At 41.3% G+C, this 16,979-nt stretch overlaps 1 non-coding gene across 1 annotated transcript; it reads right to left on the reverse strand.

The window, feature by feature from the left end:
• Positions 1 to 15,271: 15,271 nt before the first annotated feature.
• Trnas-uga lies at positions 15,272 to 15,346 on the reverse strand. Its single transcript has one exon. It is a non-coding gene; the product is annotated as a tRNA-Ser (tRNA).
• Positions 15,347 to 16,979: the final 1,633 nt, after the last annotated feature.

Consider the following 16,979-nt stretch of genomic DNA (forward strand, 5'->3'; position numbering starts at 1 on the left):
TCCCAGTACATAGAAATTTTTTATTACATAAATTTTTTATTACTTAAATATGGATTCAGAATGGGGGAATGGTAATCTTAGGAAAACCTATACAGTCTAGAAAGAGCCCACCATACAAATATAAGGTAAGAGAAGTATATTCATCTAATTTAACAAAACTTAATATGAAAAAATATGACAAAGTGCAAGTAGAAATCTCAACTGAAATTTCCATTAGAAACAATCACTCTGACAACATAATTTAAGTTAGTGTAGCTGAACAATGTTTTCTATCACCTGCATGACTTACTGAATTTCTCATCTACATCTACGTGGTTACTCTGCTATTCACAATAAAGTGCCTGGCAGAGGGTCCAATGAAACACCTTCAAGCTGTCTCTCTACCATTCCACTCTCGAATGGCGCGCGGGAAAAACGAGCTCGTAAATATTTCTGTGCGAGCCCTGATTTCTCTTATTTTATCATGATGATCATTTCTCCCTGTGTAGGCGGGTGCCAAGAGAATGGTTTCGCAATCTGAGGAGAAAACTGGTGATTGAAATTTCATGAAATGATCCCGTCAAACGAAAAACGCCTTTGTTTTAATGATTGCCACTCCAATTCACGTATCATGTCTGGATCACCTCAGGATGATGTGGCTGCCACAAACATGCGGAAATTCTAGCTATTACTCCTAGCTTACGCAGTTCTAAAGTGAAACCACGCTAGTGATTTCAACATTTAGAGCCCCAGCAATGCCGCGAGAGTGGCGGCAGTGGCCGGCCGCTGCGTGTGATGGGTTTTGTGCCTGTCATCCTAATAACACTGAGCTGACCTGTGATTCAATTTAACCATTCGAAAATTTCCCCAAATTTCTGTAAAGCAGAAGACTGTACGTGTCCGCCGGCTAGGACAAAATGGTTCTGTATACTCGCCAAGACTCGGCGACGCGCACAATATTGCCCTCAACGTTCTCGCAAGGATGGTAACTAGAACGACTCATCCCGTTTTCTCTGCTTTGGCGACTTATGAGGGATTCAGCACAAATATACCTGAAAAAGAGGCTAGTGAATAAAACATTTTCACAGAAAAACCTCTCTTAGCGTCACCACAGGGCGCTAAATGCCCTATGCAGCACTTGACGCCTCTCGAGAGGGGAGAGCCTCAATTATCCATCTGCAATTGATTGTATTATTGTGAATATCCCCCACTGTGCTGCAGCCTTGCCTCGTATCCACTGGTATCGACCAGTGAGAGTGCTCGGTACATTCCTTACTTGCTTGTTCAAGCCAATCAGAATTTTCCTTGTAAACTTCTGCATTGCAGTAACATCGCCTTCTTCCTCCTTGTCTTCCCTTCGTTCATTCAGCATCCGAGTTTTTGTTATTGCGTTTAAGTTTCGCCAGGACAGGTGCGTTAAATGTGAAGCCCATGTACTAGTCACAACAGGATCACGTGATGTGAGTGTTTACTAAAACTGCAACCGAGAGCGCTTTTCTGCCTGCGTTAGAAATGCGCAGAGGTGAGGGCACAGACCATTACCATCTTAAACTGGCTCCCTGCCGTGAGTGTAGGTTTGTTGTGCCTCGCTGACGTTTCCTAAAATGGATTTCCATGTCACGCTTCTGTGTCCTAACCTGAGTGACTGGCCCCTTTCACTTCAGTTCCACATTGTCATAAAAATGTATGCACTTATCTATTAGGAAGGAAATATTAATATCGTGTACATGAGAGCCAAGCCACATATGTACCCATTGCACATTGCACTCCTAATTATGTAAGTTAAGCCAATTACGTGCAAAGTATGGCATGTGCAATACCAGTAGAATCGGCGTGTTTCTGAGAAACAAACGTAAGGTGGTAAAACACCCTGCCAACTTACATATCTTCCACTTCCTAGTTAATTTTGGGCTATGTATAATCAATGGTTGTGGCATTGGTTAATTGCACAGAATTATATAACATTCTCAGTGTGATACTTCAGCACTATCACGAATTGTCCAGTTACTTTAAAATTAGACTTACAGTAATAATATAATGAAATTTTAACTCGCATCCAAACTATCATTTTTGGTGCTACACCACTTACATAATTTGTGATGATGGTAACGTGTGAAGATGAGGAAATCTTCTCTTTTGATGTACATTATCTTAGGTCTATCCTCAACCAATTTTATCATTGTTGTTGACATGTGTCAAACATACAAGAAAAGTAATTATGTCAGTTATTGGCACATACAAGCAGATCTTTGATTTGGCCACTTAAACGCGTCATAGATATCAGCTGGTATCACCCTGTAGTAGTTGTAGCAATTCAATATTGGAGTCGATTACAATGGACATTGCTGTGTAGATTTGCAAGAAGAAATGTGCTGCCATTATCGATATGACATGCAGGTACATTGTTCCAATGTAGTTTAGTGATCCTGGTCTCATACTAATGACTAAAATTCGGGGATGGCATTTGGGAAGGCAATTTCTTCATGCTTCTAGCTCATCTTCTTTCTTCCCCTTTTCTTCATGGTCTTCTCTTCTGCTCTTGCCATATATACTGTGGTGTCACCGCCAGACACCACACTTGCTAGGTGGTAGCCTTTAAATCGGCCGCGGTCCGGTAGTATACGTCGGACCCGCGTGTTGCCACTATTTGTGATTGCAGACCGAGTGCCGCCACACGGCAGGTCTAGAGAGACGTCCCAGCACTCGCCCCAGTTGTACAGCCGACTTTGCTAGCGATGGTTCACTGACAAATTACGCTCTCATTTGCTGAGACGATAGTTAGCATAGCTTTCAGCTACGTCATTTGCTACGACCTAGCAAGGCGCCATAATCAATTGCTATTTATCTTGTGATGCATGTACCGTCAGACCGATGTTCACCAATTATGGATTAAAGTTAAGTATTCCAGAAGCTACGTACTACTTTTGCTACTATAAGACCTTGACCTGTTCCAGACCTCACGCCAGCCTGCGTGAGCTTAACGCGTGCCCTTCGGCCTCCCGTCCTTGTGGATTGGCTGTCTTGCCAGTCCACAAAATATACCCCTCTTCCCTCTTTGATTTTAATTCTTCTTTGGCCTGGAATATTAAAAAGTATTAAAATATAGAATTTTTGGATTTTGTCTACCAGGATATTTTTTATATCAGGTTATGACATTGTTGTTGTTGTTGTTGTTGTTGTTGTGGTCTTCAGTCCTGAGACAGGTTTGATGCAGCTCTCCATGCTACTCTATCCTGTGCAAGCTTCTTCATCTCCCAGTACCTACTACAAACTACATCCTTCTGAATCTGCTTAGTGTATTCATCTCTTGGTCTCCCTCTACGATTTTTACCCTCGACGCTGCCCTCCAATTCTAAATTGGTGATCCCTTGATGCCTCAGCTAGAAGAAGGGATCGGTTGGTAGGACATGTTGTACCACAAAGTTCTCTTCTCCCCAATCCTATTCAATACTTTCTCATTAGTTACGTGATCTACCCATCTAATCTTCAGCATTCTTCTGTAGCACCACATTTCTAAAGCTTCTATTCTCTTCTTGGCCAAACTATTTATCGTCCATGTTTCACTTCCATACATGGGTACACTTCATACAAATACTTTCAGAAACGACTTCCTGAGACTTAAATCTATACTCGATGTTAACAAATTTCTCTTCTTCAGAAACGCTTTCCTTGCCATTGCCAGTCTACATTTTATATCCTCTCTACTTCGACCATCATCAGTTATTTTGCTCCCCCAATAGCTAAACTCCTTTATTACTTTAAGTGTCTCATTTCCTAATCTGATTCCCTCAGCATCACAGTACCATCATCTTTAACGCTACGTTTCAGCAAATTAAAATATCCTTGTTCTCTTTGTATGCAACTCCGAGAACTATTGTAGTAAGAACTTTTATATTGCTGGTATATTGTCCCATTCAGGTTTAAAGCTAACCGCCCCATTTGTTTTCTTCCTCTATAAGTAAATATCTAGCCTACATTGATTTTTGACCTTTTATTTATTTATTAACTTATTCTATGAATTTATAAAAATGGTTCAGATCGCTCTAAGCACTATGGGACTTAACATCTGAGGTCATCAGTCCCCTAGACTTAGAACTACTTAAACCTAACTAACCTAAGAACATCACACACATCCATGCCCGAGGTAGGATTCGAACCTGCAACCGTAGCAGCAGCGCGGTTCCGGACTGAAGCGCCTAGGACCGCTCCGCCACAGTGTCCGGCTATGAATTTATCTTAACCTGTGACTTTGTCCTTTGTAATCCTTATTTGTCTGTTATTGTTCCTTCAGTTACCGTTTCTGTTTTTATTATTATTATTATTACTTTTGTAGACCCTATTATTATAACCATTGCCATTTCGTGGTGGGTTACAGTTTGCTCCATTTCGACCGTAATTCCGTCCTGAATTCTGTCTTCCATTATTACTATTGTTCCCGTAGTACCTGTTTCCATTTCTCGGCTTATCACTGTTACTTTCTCGTTGGTTTACACGTTTACGTGTATCGTCCTCACTGAATATGAAATCTAATTCATGGAGGACTCGTTTAAAGTCTTGCATGCTATCTCCCCCTCTTACAACCAGCGAATGTTGATACTGTAGATAAAAATGGTTCAAATGGCTCTGAGCACTATGGGACTTAACATCTGAGGTCATCAGTTCCCTAGAACTTAGAACTACTTAAACCTAACTAACCTAAGGACATCACACAAATCCATGCCCGAGGCAGGATTCGAACCTGCGACCAATAGCCGTCACGCAGTTCCAGACTGAAGCGCCTAGAACCACACGGCCACACCGGCCGGCTGATACTGTAATGGGTGCTTCATCGTACAGAGACGAATCAGTTCTCCATCGTTGTACGGATTATTTAAGCGCTGATTCTTCTTCGTCATGTTCTCAAAGATCTTTACTGGGATTTTCTCTACCGAATTTTCGTATAATGTCATCCGAAGCAGCTTATGTTTGATTCTATTCTGTGCTTCAGTTCACCAGTGACGTGAGAGAGACAAAGATCTAAACTCATCAAATGAATTGCAGGTTAAAGCTACTCTTTGCATTGTTTCTGCAATTGCACCCTCCATATTGGCACAAATAAAATCTTGTTTACAAGCTAAGGGTCAATGTTCAGGTAAACGCACTTGAAACAGATTTACAAATGTTCGGGGATGCAGGATATTTACATCCTCTTCGGAATGTTAAAATTTTCTTACAGTGAGGGAATGGTCATTGTCATATTTCGTTGTGGCACCATATGGCGTTTGTTCTAATACCACTTCTCCCTCCTGTCGTATCTACACTACTCTCGTCTGTACGTTGTACTGCCATCGGGTATTGCAGACTTCCACTGTCATAGAGACGTTTGTTACATCGGCGCAACTGTACGCAGTTATGTGCGCAAAATCGCGCCAAACGTACTGGAGGGTCTGTTACAGGTAATGTCTCACGAACTCGTTACGTGCTGCTTATTACAGGGCCTGCGTCCTGTCTCTCTAGTGGCATTGGACTATTGTCGTATACAGTGACCTGGTGCTACCCGAGTCGACTGTTGTGGAGCTGTGTATTGATTTGTTTGGCATCTCTCAGCGTAAGTTACATTTTGAGTTTGACGTGTTGGACTCTGGTGCGCTCCACGTAGTTCCGTTCCTATTTGAGGAATCCTTTACCCCTGCGCAAGTGGTGATTTCATGTACTGATTGTCAGAAATCATTGTCTGCATTTGAATACTTCAAATTTCGCACGTTTTTTCCCTTTGCAAATTAGTGCATAAAGACGTACACCCACATTCGCGTCTGTTAACTGCTTCGCGAACTTTTCCCGCGTAATTACCACATGGGGATGATTTTGCTGGGTTCTTAACAGCGCTGTTGTTCGGAATTACTGTTGACTCTGACGTCACAATAGACTGAACACACGCTACCATTACCACTCCGACTTTAAATACTTTGCAACAATTCCGATCTGGGTCGTTGGGATTGTTTCTTCTTTCTAGAATCCACTTTTCGAATTCGACTATCAAATCGCTTTAAAGCGCTTTCGTAATCCTTCTCTGTACTATTGTCTTCTGGATTACACGTTCCGCTTTACGTGTTGCCCTAGTTGCAAATTCTTCGACCCGTTGGTTAACTTTTTCGACACTGTGTTGAGTATCGTCACGCAACGTGTTCATGTTCTTTTGTATCTTATCTACGCCCATCATTTGTTTGTGACTAGCAATGAGCGTTTCAAATCCGTCTCGTGAGTTTTTCGCGTCCTTTCGAATTTGATCTAATTGTTTATTTACATCTGTTCGCGTGTGTTGGATTTTGTGACAGATATCCTAGCGATTATTTTCTGATCCTTTTCAAGCTTTCATATTCTCGTATTCGTTTGTTTCAGGGTTTCCTGCATCATCTTTTGCGTGGTTTGCACGGTCCGAGTTAAATACTGAAACACAACGAACGTATTATGTGGTACGTTCATGCCTCCCCCTGTAGCCATTCGATGCAGTCTTTCCCTGTTCTGTTTTTGAATGAGTTCGGAACAGAGTGCGGGTGCACTAACACGCGTTCTTTCAGTCCTATATTCTGCCAGTTGGTTCAGTACGATTACGTTCGGTTCTACATACTGTAACTGAACGTCATCTGAATCCATGTCTATCTTACTCAAAACGTCTTCCCCATGTCCGTATTCTGCAGCGAGATATAATTGTTGTGTAACTATGCCTGTCTCATTATGTGACATCCCCTGCTCTAAATCGTGCTGTTCACGCAAATTATCTTCCCGGGTCTTGAGTTCGATCCTATACAGGGCGTCAACAACCTGTCTTTGCCCTGCTCTACGTCTTTCCGTCACTTCGGATCTTTTTAAGGATCTCTGGGATTCACGATGTTTGAGCGCTTGACTTAACTCTGTTCCAAAATAACGTACATAATCCCCGCGTGAATTTCCTACACTTTTAAACAAAAATTTCTGTGTCAAGCTGTATTTTCAAACGCAATATTGTTGAGTCCAACGCAACACAACAACGACGAGACAGTCTTTTATTGCTGGCGGACAGATGACACAGAATTTTCTCCAACTACTGACTCTAATATATATCGGTAACTTAAATTGTTTAAGGAGTTGTTGCACACGTTTACTTTTAAATTTTACTCTCAGATCTAGCGTCAGTTTGGAGTAGCAATTTTTTTCTAAGAGGACAGTTAACCTTGTGACTGTAACTAACTCACAAAATATCGATCAAATGACAATTCTTGTAGATGATACTAATCTTCCCAGTAACTAATAATTAAATGTGCTGGCAAATTGTAACTCTTATTTCCAGAAGGTTATTACCCTTACAGTATTAATGACCAGAACAACAACCATTCAACCATCCTGGGGGTTCGACATCATCTAACGTGCAGAGTGCACTGGTTTTTGTGTAATCTACCCCACTACTTCGCCCTCAAGGAGTGCTCAGAAAAGGAGGATATTAAGACTGTGAACCCAGGCCCTGCCAGGAGGGAGATCCCAAACACTCCCACTGTTACACACCAGAAGAACAGTTGTCGTTGGTGTACCTGAAATATGTCAGTGAAGAAGGGACGCCTCTATTTTAGGACAAACAGTCTATTTCCCGTACACAGAACTCTTTTATTACATGAATTACCACACAAATTCCCTTTCAGGATGTGGAAAAGCCAATATTAGGAAAATCCTATACAGTCTAGGAAGATCCCCGGTCAAAAAAAAAAAAAAAAGGCAAGATAAGCACATTCATCAAATTTAACAAAACTTATATGAAAAAACATGACAAAAGTGCAAGGAGAAATCTCAACTGAAATTTTCATTAGCAATGTTCACTCTGACAACATAAACTAAGCTACTGTAGCAGGACAATGTTTCTTATCATCTATATGACTTATCCAAATTTGAACCTCAGGATGACGTGGCTGTCATGAACATGAGGGAATTGTAGCTATTACTCCTAGCTTACGCAGTTCCGAAGTGAAACCATACTAGTGAGTTCAACATTTAGTGCCTCAGCAATGCGTCGTTTGCTTTTCGAAGTGTGAAGCGACAATGGCGGCGGTGGCCAGCTGATGCGTGCGACATGACTGGTACCTGTCAAGTTAGTAACACTATGGTGGCTGTGACTGAATTTAACCAGTTGAAAACTTCCCAAAGTTTCCGTGAGGCGGAAGATTGTATCTGTCGCTCTAACGTCGCCTTTCTCTCTTCTTGTCTTTCTTTCGTTAAATCAGTGTCTGAGTTTTTGTTATTGCGTTAAATTTCGACAGGAGAGGTGTCTTTACATGCGAAGTCCACACGCTGTTAACGACAGGATCACGTGATCCACGTGTTTACTAATCTGCGATGCAGAGGGTTTTTTCCACCGCTTGAGAAATGCTCAGTGGCGAGAGCCCAGACCATTGTCTTAAATTGGCTCCCTGGGATGAGGGTCCGTTTGCTGTGCCTCGATAACGTTAAATAAAGTGGATTCCCACGTCACACTTCTGCGTCCTAACCTGAGCGACTTGCCCCTTTCACTTCAGTTCCACGTTGCTATAAAAATGCACGTATTTATCTGCATGCAAATTAGGAAGGGACTATTAATACCGTGTAAACGAAAGCCATGTAACCATTGCTCATTGCACTCCTCATTATGCAAATTAAGCTAATTATGTCCAAATTAGGTCACGAGTCGTATTAATCGAATCGTGTCGTGGAGAATCACATGTAATGTGGGTAAATGCCCTGCCACCTTACAATCGAACCCATGCCACATATCTGATAGACGACCATTCTACTACACAGCCAGACGACCTCTCGAGGAAAAGTGATGTTGCTATAGCATATTGAAGACGGCTAGAAAACTTCAAAGTCGACTGTCTCGAGAATTTTTGACAGTTACACCGAACTGCTTTGCTGATTGATATTTGAGATCTGAACTTCACGTAGCACAAATATAGAAAAAATATACAAATTCCTTTTATTCATGAGCTCCCCTTGTTAGAATCGGTATAATAATGCAGGAAACGGCATCAGTCGTGTCTGTGGTCACTCCATTACTATGTATTGCCCCAATAAAAGTTCATAAGATTATTTGCTGTTCGTAATGTGCTAGCGGAAATGAAAAATGCACGTGTTTCGGAAGAGCTATGTTGTGCTTTTACTACAGTCTGGAACCGCGCGACTGCTACGGTCGCAGGTTCGAATCCTGCTTCGGGCATGGATGTGTGTGATGTCCTTAGGTTGGTTAGGTTTAAGTAGTTCTAAGTTCTAGGGGACTGATGACCTCAGAAGTTAAGTCCCATAGTGTTCAGAGCCATTTGAACCATTTTTTGTACTTTTACTGATAATTTATTGTAAGGTAAAGAGTTGATGAAGTCGTTGAACTTGTCTGCAGAGGTTTGGAATGAATACATAGTTCCAGAGTGATGGAATGGGAAAGTAGGTTCGAGCGCAAGAAAAAAACTTCTATTAAGAAAAGACAGTGCTGCATTACATCCATGGGTTGGAATCAAACTACGAATTGTATGCACTCTATAAAACTGTGGTTTTCTCATTTATGACAGCATATGTCATTACCATTACATCCAACTTCGTTTCTCACTGGCTGTCAATAACAGCCCGGATGTGTTCAGACGGTCGCGATGTGTCAACTGTTATACGTTTGTCTCTTCATCGCCCAGTCGTTTGCCGTTTTACGTAAGTCTCCATTTTATGTTGACATTATCTTTGTCCATGTTTTCATTGGCAGACTTGCAGAGTCCGTATTTTCCACTTATCGCCACTCAATCTTAGTCTGTCCTCATATTACCACTGCAACCTCCGGTAAAATTCTTCATTTTGGTTGGGTAAGTTACATTTTCATAGACAGACTGCAGTTATTTTCACGTTCCCATAAACAGCTCTAATTTTTGTAGCACTTCCGCCCACTAACCACACTGTAAACGTCCTCCCAATTCCTGAATCCTTGCCACTACTTCTAGTGAAGCCTCCCAGGCAGCTTCATTTACTCAACCAGAAGCCATCCCAATCCAGACAGCAACAGAGTTAGTACCTGATGCTTAATCAACATCAACTGGATCAACAAACTGTCGCTTACCAACCGATTCATACCATCACCCCTCATTCATACCGTCTCCAAGAAATCATGTAAACACTAAATCAGTGAAATTTTTATCGAACCAACACCAAAATTCCCAAATGTTTTTAGTAACATTTGGGGTTAGGGGACACGTCCCAAACATTTTCGTGGAACAAACTGTTCGTCGGAAAGACTTTGTGTTAAGGAAATCCAAAAACTCACGCTGGTCTCGTCAGCAAAATTCCCTATCTTAACTTCAGTCCTAATGTCACATCTATTCCACCACCACCACCCAGAAAAAGGCAAACAACCTCACCCTCCCCGTTAAGATTCCACCATCATTCCTGAGATCAAGTGCGCTTACTATGGAATCACAGAGGATGAGGTGGAACTGGACTACGTTCCCATTCTAATACTGAAATCCGGAAAGCTCTTCAAATCAACCGTGACTCTGGCTCTGCCTTCTTACTCTGAATATTCAGTGATTCCACTTTCACTATTAATCTCCCACTTCAGGAGGCAACGCCGATCTGTTACCTCTGGTGCAAGATGGAAACCTCAAAATAAAATCCACAGTCCTACTGCTAAGGTGTATAGCGATTATTTTATCATTTAAAAGCCCAAGTGTGAAAACCAATTTGCCTGTTCCCACTGAAAAAGCCTTCACTTTCCAAAACAGTGTCATAACCTCACATTCATTTCTATCTGCAACTAATACATGCACCTCTTCCATATAAGTGTAAATTTACATCCCACCTACTATCCCAGAATTACCTTTAGCTATCGGATCCACAGAAAATTGCACATCTCGTAATAAATATTTCTGTCACCTTCGATGAAGAAAAAGTAAGATGTCTCACTATCATTTCATTCCATTCTGAAGATCATACAAATTGCATCAAATTTCCCTTACAGTCTGCTCCACATTCCACCTAAATACCCAAGTTACTTATTCTTAAGTATATTTCGCTTTCATCAGCTCTGTTCCTCAGTTTAAACCGATACCATTTTAAAATCACTCCCTTTGCTTGCTTTATCGTTGTGGGAGGATAGTACAAATCTCACCATAGAACATTCGTTAGTTTCCAGCAAACAAACCGTCGATCATACATACCCTCTGCCAAGAGTAAATCCATGCTTTCATCCTGATGCTTACAATCTTACCACAGAACGCACACTTCTCTTTATACCTTACACTATACTGTTAACATACATTCTTTGACCCAAGTGAGAAAAGCTTTTGGCCGCCAGAACAACACCCTTGTTTGGTCACATGATCTGTAACATACTCGTAAGGAATGTTTAATCAAAGAAGTTCAAATTTGTGTGAAATCTTATGGGACTTAACTGCTAAGGTCATCAGTCCCTAAGCTTACATACTACTTAACCTAAATTATCCTAAGGAAAACACACACACCCATGCCCGAGAGAGGACTCGAACCTCCGCCGGGACCAGCCTCACAGTCAATGACTGCAGCGCCTTTGACCGCTCGGCTAATCCCGCGCGGCAATGTTTGATCCTAAACTTCTTCTTCAGAATATATTTCACTATATATTCTGAATATTTTGTTCAAACTTCTACCACTACCTGTTCCACTATACCCACAGGCGACGCTATAGTCACCAGAGCTAAGCATTCATCTGCCGTCAATGGCCACACCAAGATGGCTACAATAGGTCCTGTCGGATCACCGAAGTATCGTCGGGTGTGGACAGGAAGTGTAAAATGGAGGGAAGGAAGATTAGATTTAACGTCCCGTCGACATCGAGAGATAGAGCACAAGCTCGGATAGTGTCAAGAATAGGGAAGGAAATCGGCCGTGTCCTTTCAAATGAACGATCCCAGCGTTTGCCTGGAGCGATTTAGGGAAATCGTAGAAAAGCTAAATCTGGATGGCCGCACGTGGGCTTGAATCTTCATCCTCCCGAACTGGAGTCCAGTGTGCTAACCACCTCGTTCGGTAAGTGCAGAATGGCTTAGCAGGAATGACTATAGGACAAATGTGTGTATCAATAGGGGTACAATAGACACCGCCTACAGGAAAATTTTAGAGATCTTTGGGGAAAAGAGAATAACTGTATTAACATCAAGAGCTCTGATGGGAAACTGGTACTAAGCAAAGAGAAGAAAGCTGAAATGTTGAAGGATTATAATATAGAAGGGCTATACAAGAGAAATGAACAAGAAGGCAGTATAATGGAAAGGGAATGGAAGACAGATAAGGATGAGACAGGAGATATGATACTGCGAGAAGAATGTAACAGAGTACTGAGAGATCTAAGTCGAAACAAGGCCCATGGAACAGGCGACATTCCGTCAGAACTACTGATATCCTTTGAAGCGCCAGCCACGACAGAACTATTCCACTTGGTGTGCAAGAAGCGTGCGACTGGCGAAACACCCTGAAAATTCATGAAGAATGTAATAATTCCAGTTCTAATGAAAGCAGGTGCTGACAGGTGTGAATGTTACTGAATTATCAGTTTAATAAGTCACAGTTGCAAAATACTGACACTAATTATTTACAGAAGAATGGAAAAACTGGTAGAAGACAACCTCGGGGATGACCAATTTGGATTCCAGAGAAATGTAGCAACACACGACACAACACTGACCCTACGACTTCTCTTAAGAGATAGGTTAAGGAAAAGCAAACCTGCGTTTATAGTATTTGTAGGTGTTGAGAAAGCTTTTGGCAATGTTGACTGGAATACACTCTTTGAAATTCTGAAGGTAACAAGGGTAAAATACAAGGAGCGATTGGATATTTACAAATTGCACAGAAGCCAGACGGCAATCATAAGAGCTGAGGGACATGAAAGGGAAGCAGTTATTGAGGCAGATTGCAGTGCATCCCCGATGTTATCCAGCCTGTACGCTGAGTAAGAAGTAAAAAGAAAAGAAAAAAATGACGAATTTGGTGAAGGAATTAAAGTTTAAGGAGAAAAAATAAAACTTTGAGGTTTAACGATGATATTGTAAGTCTGTTAGGGAGAGCAAAGGACTTGGAAGAGCTACTGGATGGAATGGACAGTGTCGTGAAAGGAGGATGTAAGATGAATATCAACAAACGGAAAACAGAGATAATGGAATGTAGTCGAATTAAATCAGATGATGCTGAGAGAATAAGATTAGTTAACGAGACACTCAAAGTAGTATGTGAGTTTCGTGCACTGGGCAGTAAAATAACTGATGATGACCGAAGTAGAGAGAATATAAAATGTAGGCTGGCAACGGCAGTAAAAACTTTTCTGAAGAAGAGAAATTTGTTAACATCAACTATAGATTTAAGTATGAGCAAGTCTTTTCTGAAGGTATTTGTCTGGAATGTAGCCTGGTACGGAAATGAAATGTGAACGGTTAACAGTTCAGACAAGAAGAGAATAGAAGCTTTTGAAATGTGGTGCTACAGAGCAATAATGAAGATTAGATGTATAGTAATTAGATGGCAGAAATAAGGAGATAGAACTACTGAATAGAATTCAGGAAAAAACAAATTTGTGGCGCAACTTAACTAAAAGAAGAGATCAGTTGAAAGGACATGTTCCGTGACATCAATGGATCATCAATTTAGTATTGGATAAAAGTACAGGGAGTAAAAATTTAATGAATACAGGGAGCAGGTTCAACAGGATGGAGGTTGCAATTAGTTCTTCGGGAATGAAGAGCCTACACGATATAGAATAGCAAGGAGATTTGCGTCGCATCAGTCTTCGGACTCAAGGCAGCCACAAAAAAGAAACAACAATAATAATCTGTAATTATCACTTCGCTACCAAGTTAGTTCACGCTACACTAATTCCTGAAAAATTCACGGACATTTAGAATAAGTTAAGCAGCATTAGTTTCCCACCCCAGTTACGTGATTCGCAAAATTTCAAAAACGTTCTCACATTTTTCGCATGAGAACACTAGACGCAGGCAGAAGAGATACACGAATTTCATCCCTGGAGGATGGGGTGGTGACAGGGAGGGCACCCGGCCATCCTCTACCACTAAAATTGCCAAATTCAGATTAACCTGACGTCCTCGTGAAAACACAGGATAAGGCCGGAAAACAGAAGAAAAGACACTAGTCTACACGTATACCATTCAGTTCTTCCCGAAGACTCGTGAGAACAAAGATTAAAGTAAATGTTATGTAGCAGCAAAAACTGCTGCAATGCTGGTGTGTGTGTTTTCAAACATTTGTGTATATTTCATCACGCACATATAGTCCGTTAAAAATTGGTCCCTTACTTTTTCCTTAGTTAGCACGTATTTGTACATGTGTAATTTAGATAATTTACCAGAATGTTCTGTCTCGATGTTACTGTCTGGGTCATATCAAATATTTTCACGTTTCTGCATGCATGCGAAGGTAAGACAATAAATTATAGAACGTACCTAAGACTGGGAAAATACTTACTAAGGGGTACATTAAATGTAACAATTAATCTCTCTGAGAAAAGTGAGGTGTTAAATAGGAAGAATGAAAGAGTGTGAGTGGGACACAAACACAATATGACTTCAGCTGGCTACCACTATGACGTAAAGACAAGAACATTTTGGTATCGAAAATTTTACTCAGTTTATGTTGGGAGTAGCGTAGTGTGTCTATACATAGGCAGGAATGAAGACGTAGATAATACTAATCTCCCTAGACACAAGGGGATCCTCCGCAACTACAGTTGCAGTTCCAGGAGGGACCTGTTGCTCATATGGCCTGCAGGGTCGGTGATAGAGCATATAGGACGAACATGGCTCTTTAAGTACCAGAAAATGTATAATCATGGTGTAGGAAGTTATTGGGAGAGATGTCGGAAATGTTTGCATTACTGTTCAATGCTGTTAAAGGAAACCATGGAAATAGAGGGCGCTGTTCAACAACAAAAAAAAAATACTAACATTCAGTACCATTAACCAGTCCAAAGAATGGTCCGCCAAGGCGAAATCTGTTGAACATCAGGAGAAACAAGAGAGTTCGACATCCCGCTACTGTGGGTTACTGTACGTGAAGTGAGAAACTGCATCGTAAGCCGACTTTGGCTATGAGTGTAAATGATGAGTGAGCGCTGCTAAGCCTGTGGGCCCATTCTTCTCACTAACACAACGACCACTGTTGGTCGGCCCATATGTATCGTGTGTAAGCCACGAGCAGCCTGATGCCAACAAACGATTTGTGTCCAGAATGAGATTTTCACTCTGCAGCGGAGTGTGCGCTGATATGAAACTTCCTAGCAGATTAAAACTGTGTGCCGGACCGAGACTCGAACTCGGGACCTTTGCCTTTCACGGGCAAGTGCTCTACCAACTGAGCTACCCAAGCACAACTCACGCTCTCCTCACAGCTTTACCTCCGCCAGTACCTCGTCTCCTACTTTCCAAACTTCACAGAAGCTCTCCTGCGAACCTTGCAGAACTAGCACTCCTGGAATAAAGGATATTGCGGAGGCGTGGCTTAGCCGCAGCCTGGGGGATGTTTCCAGAATGAGATTTTCACTCTGCAGCGGAGTGTGCGCTGAAAGTAGGAGACGAGGTACTGGCAGAAGTAAGCTGTGAGGAGGGAGCATGAGTCGTGCCTGGACAGCTCAGTTCGTAGAGCACTTGCCCGCGAAAAGCAAAGGTCCCGAGTTCGAGTCTCGGTCCGGCACACAGTTTTAATCTGCCAGGAAGTTTCAAACGGGCTGTATACCACCTGATACTGACCTGCACTAAAGCATAAGAGTAAAAGTCCATCCCCCAAAGTTTCATTTGTCACAGAGTGATTTAAAACCGATCTTGAGCTTATCATTATGGAATGCGAATATTACTTTTTTTTAAATTCGTGTTACTAATGAAAAGCCGTTGTTTAGTTGTTTTAGCTTAAACACGTCAGATTATGGTATTAAATAATTTTGTGAAGCGTAACCATTTTGACAACACTGAGATTAGTTTCAGTCAATTACAAAACATAATTATGCATGAGCGTGACAGACTTTGAGAGGGATACTGTACTGTCGGTTTCCTTCGTTGCCGAACAATTGCCGTTTCATCACATCTTTATAAACCGGGTTGCAACAGATCTCATTTTGTGCTTGCATTACGACGTACCAAACACACTTTTAATACCATGATCATCGTCTTAATGACGTACAGATGGCTAAGTGTAAGTTATTAAAACAACCTGACGTTTAATTTTAATAAAACAATCAGCATTTGGAGTGTTTATGTAAAAGCAGTATAACGATTTCCGTTATACGAACTTCTGCGCGAATGGCACGTGTTGACTTTCCGAGAGACTGTGACGTTTATTTTCAAATGTAGAAGCGTGAAGGTCCAATACGCGTTGAAAATGCAAGAGCGTCGTAATATTTGCTAAGTACTTCCCGCTACCTCCTACAAATTTCGACGAAAGGACGTTTTCCGTGAACTTTTCAATGAAGTCTATTTGGATCGTTAGCATCTGTTGACTTCTCCTCTTACTGGCTACCGAAAGTGCTTGTCACGGTTTTCTAGTGTGGCACAGCTGACAAGCATCTTGATATGTGGCTTTGAAGTGCTCATGACAGCGTAAACAAAATCTGTGTATACTTTTAAAAAAATTTGAATACTTTCAAATTCTTCTAGTCCTTGACATGCCATGTGAAAGTGGCCGTACTTACCTTCCAAATATACTTTACTTATTGCTATAAGTAGGTTATTGTATTTGAAGACTCAGGCCAGTGGTGACAAAGTTCAGAACGAATTAGAACATACAAAAACAACTTCAACTAATAAAAAGATCCTGCTAATGTCGCTCATTAACCCTGGTGCAAAATAAAAATACTTCAATACACTTTAGAGTTTAAGTTCTAGTTTAGATGAAACCTGAAATCAAAAAGGGTTTTTGGGAAACGTATATTCAAAAAAATGTGATACAAAGAAAGCCAATCACAAAGCTGACAGAAAATGAAATGAAATTACTGTCATCGATGGATACTA

This window comes from Schistocerca americana, chromosome X (assembly GCF_021461395.2).
Source record: "Schistocerca americana isolate TAMUIC-IGC-003095 chromosome X, iqSchAmer2.1, whole genome shotgun sequence".
Lineage (NCBI taxonomy): Eukaryota > Metazoa > Arthropoda > Insecta > Orthoptera > Acrididae > Schistocerca > Schistocerca americana.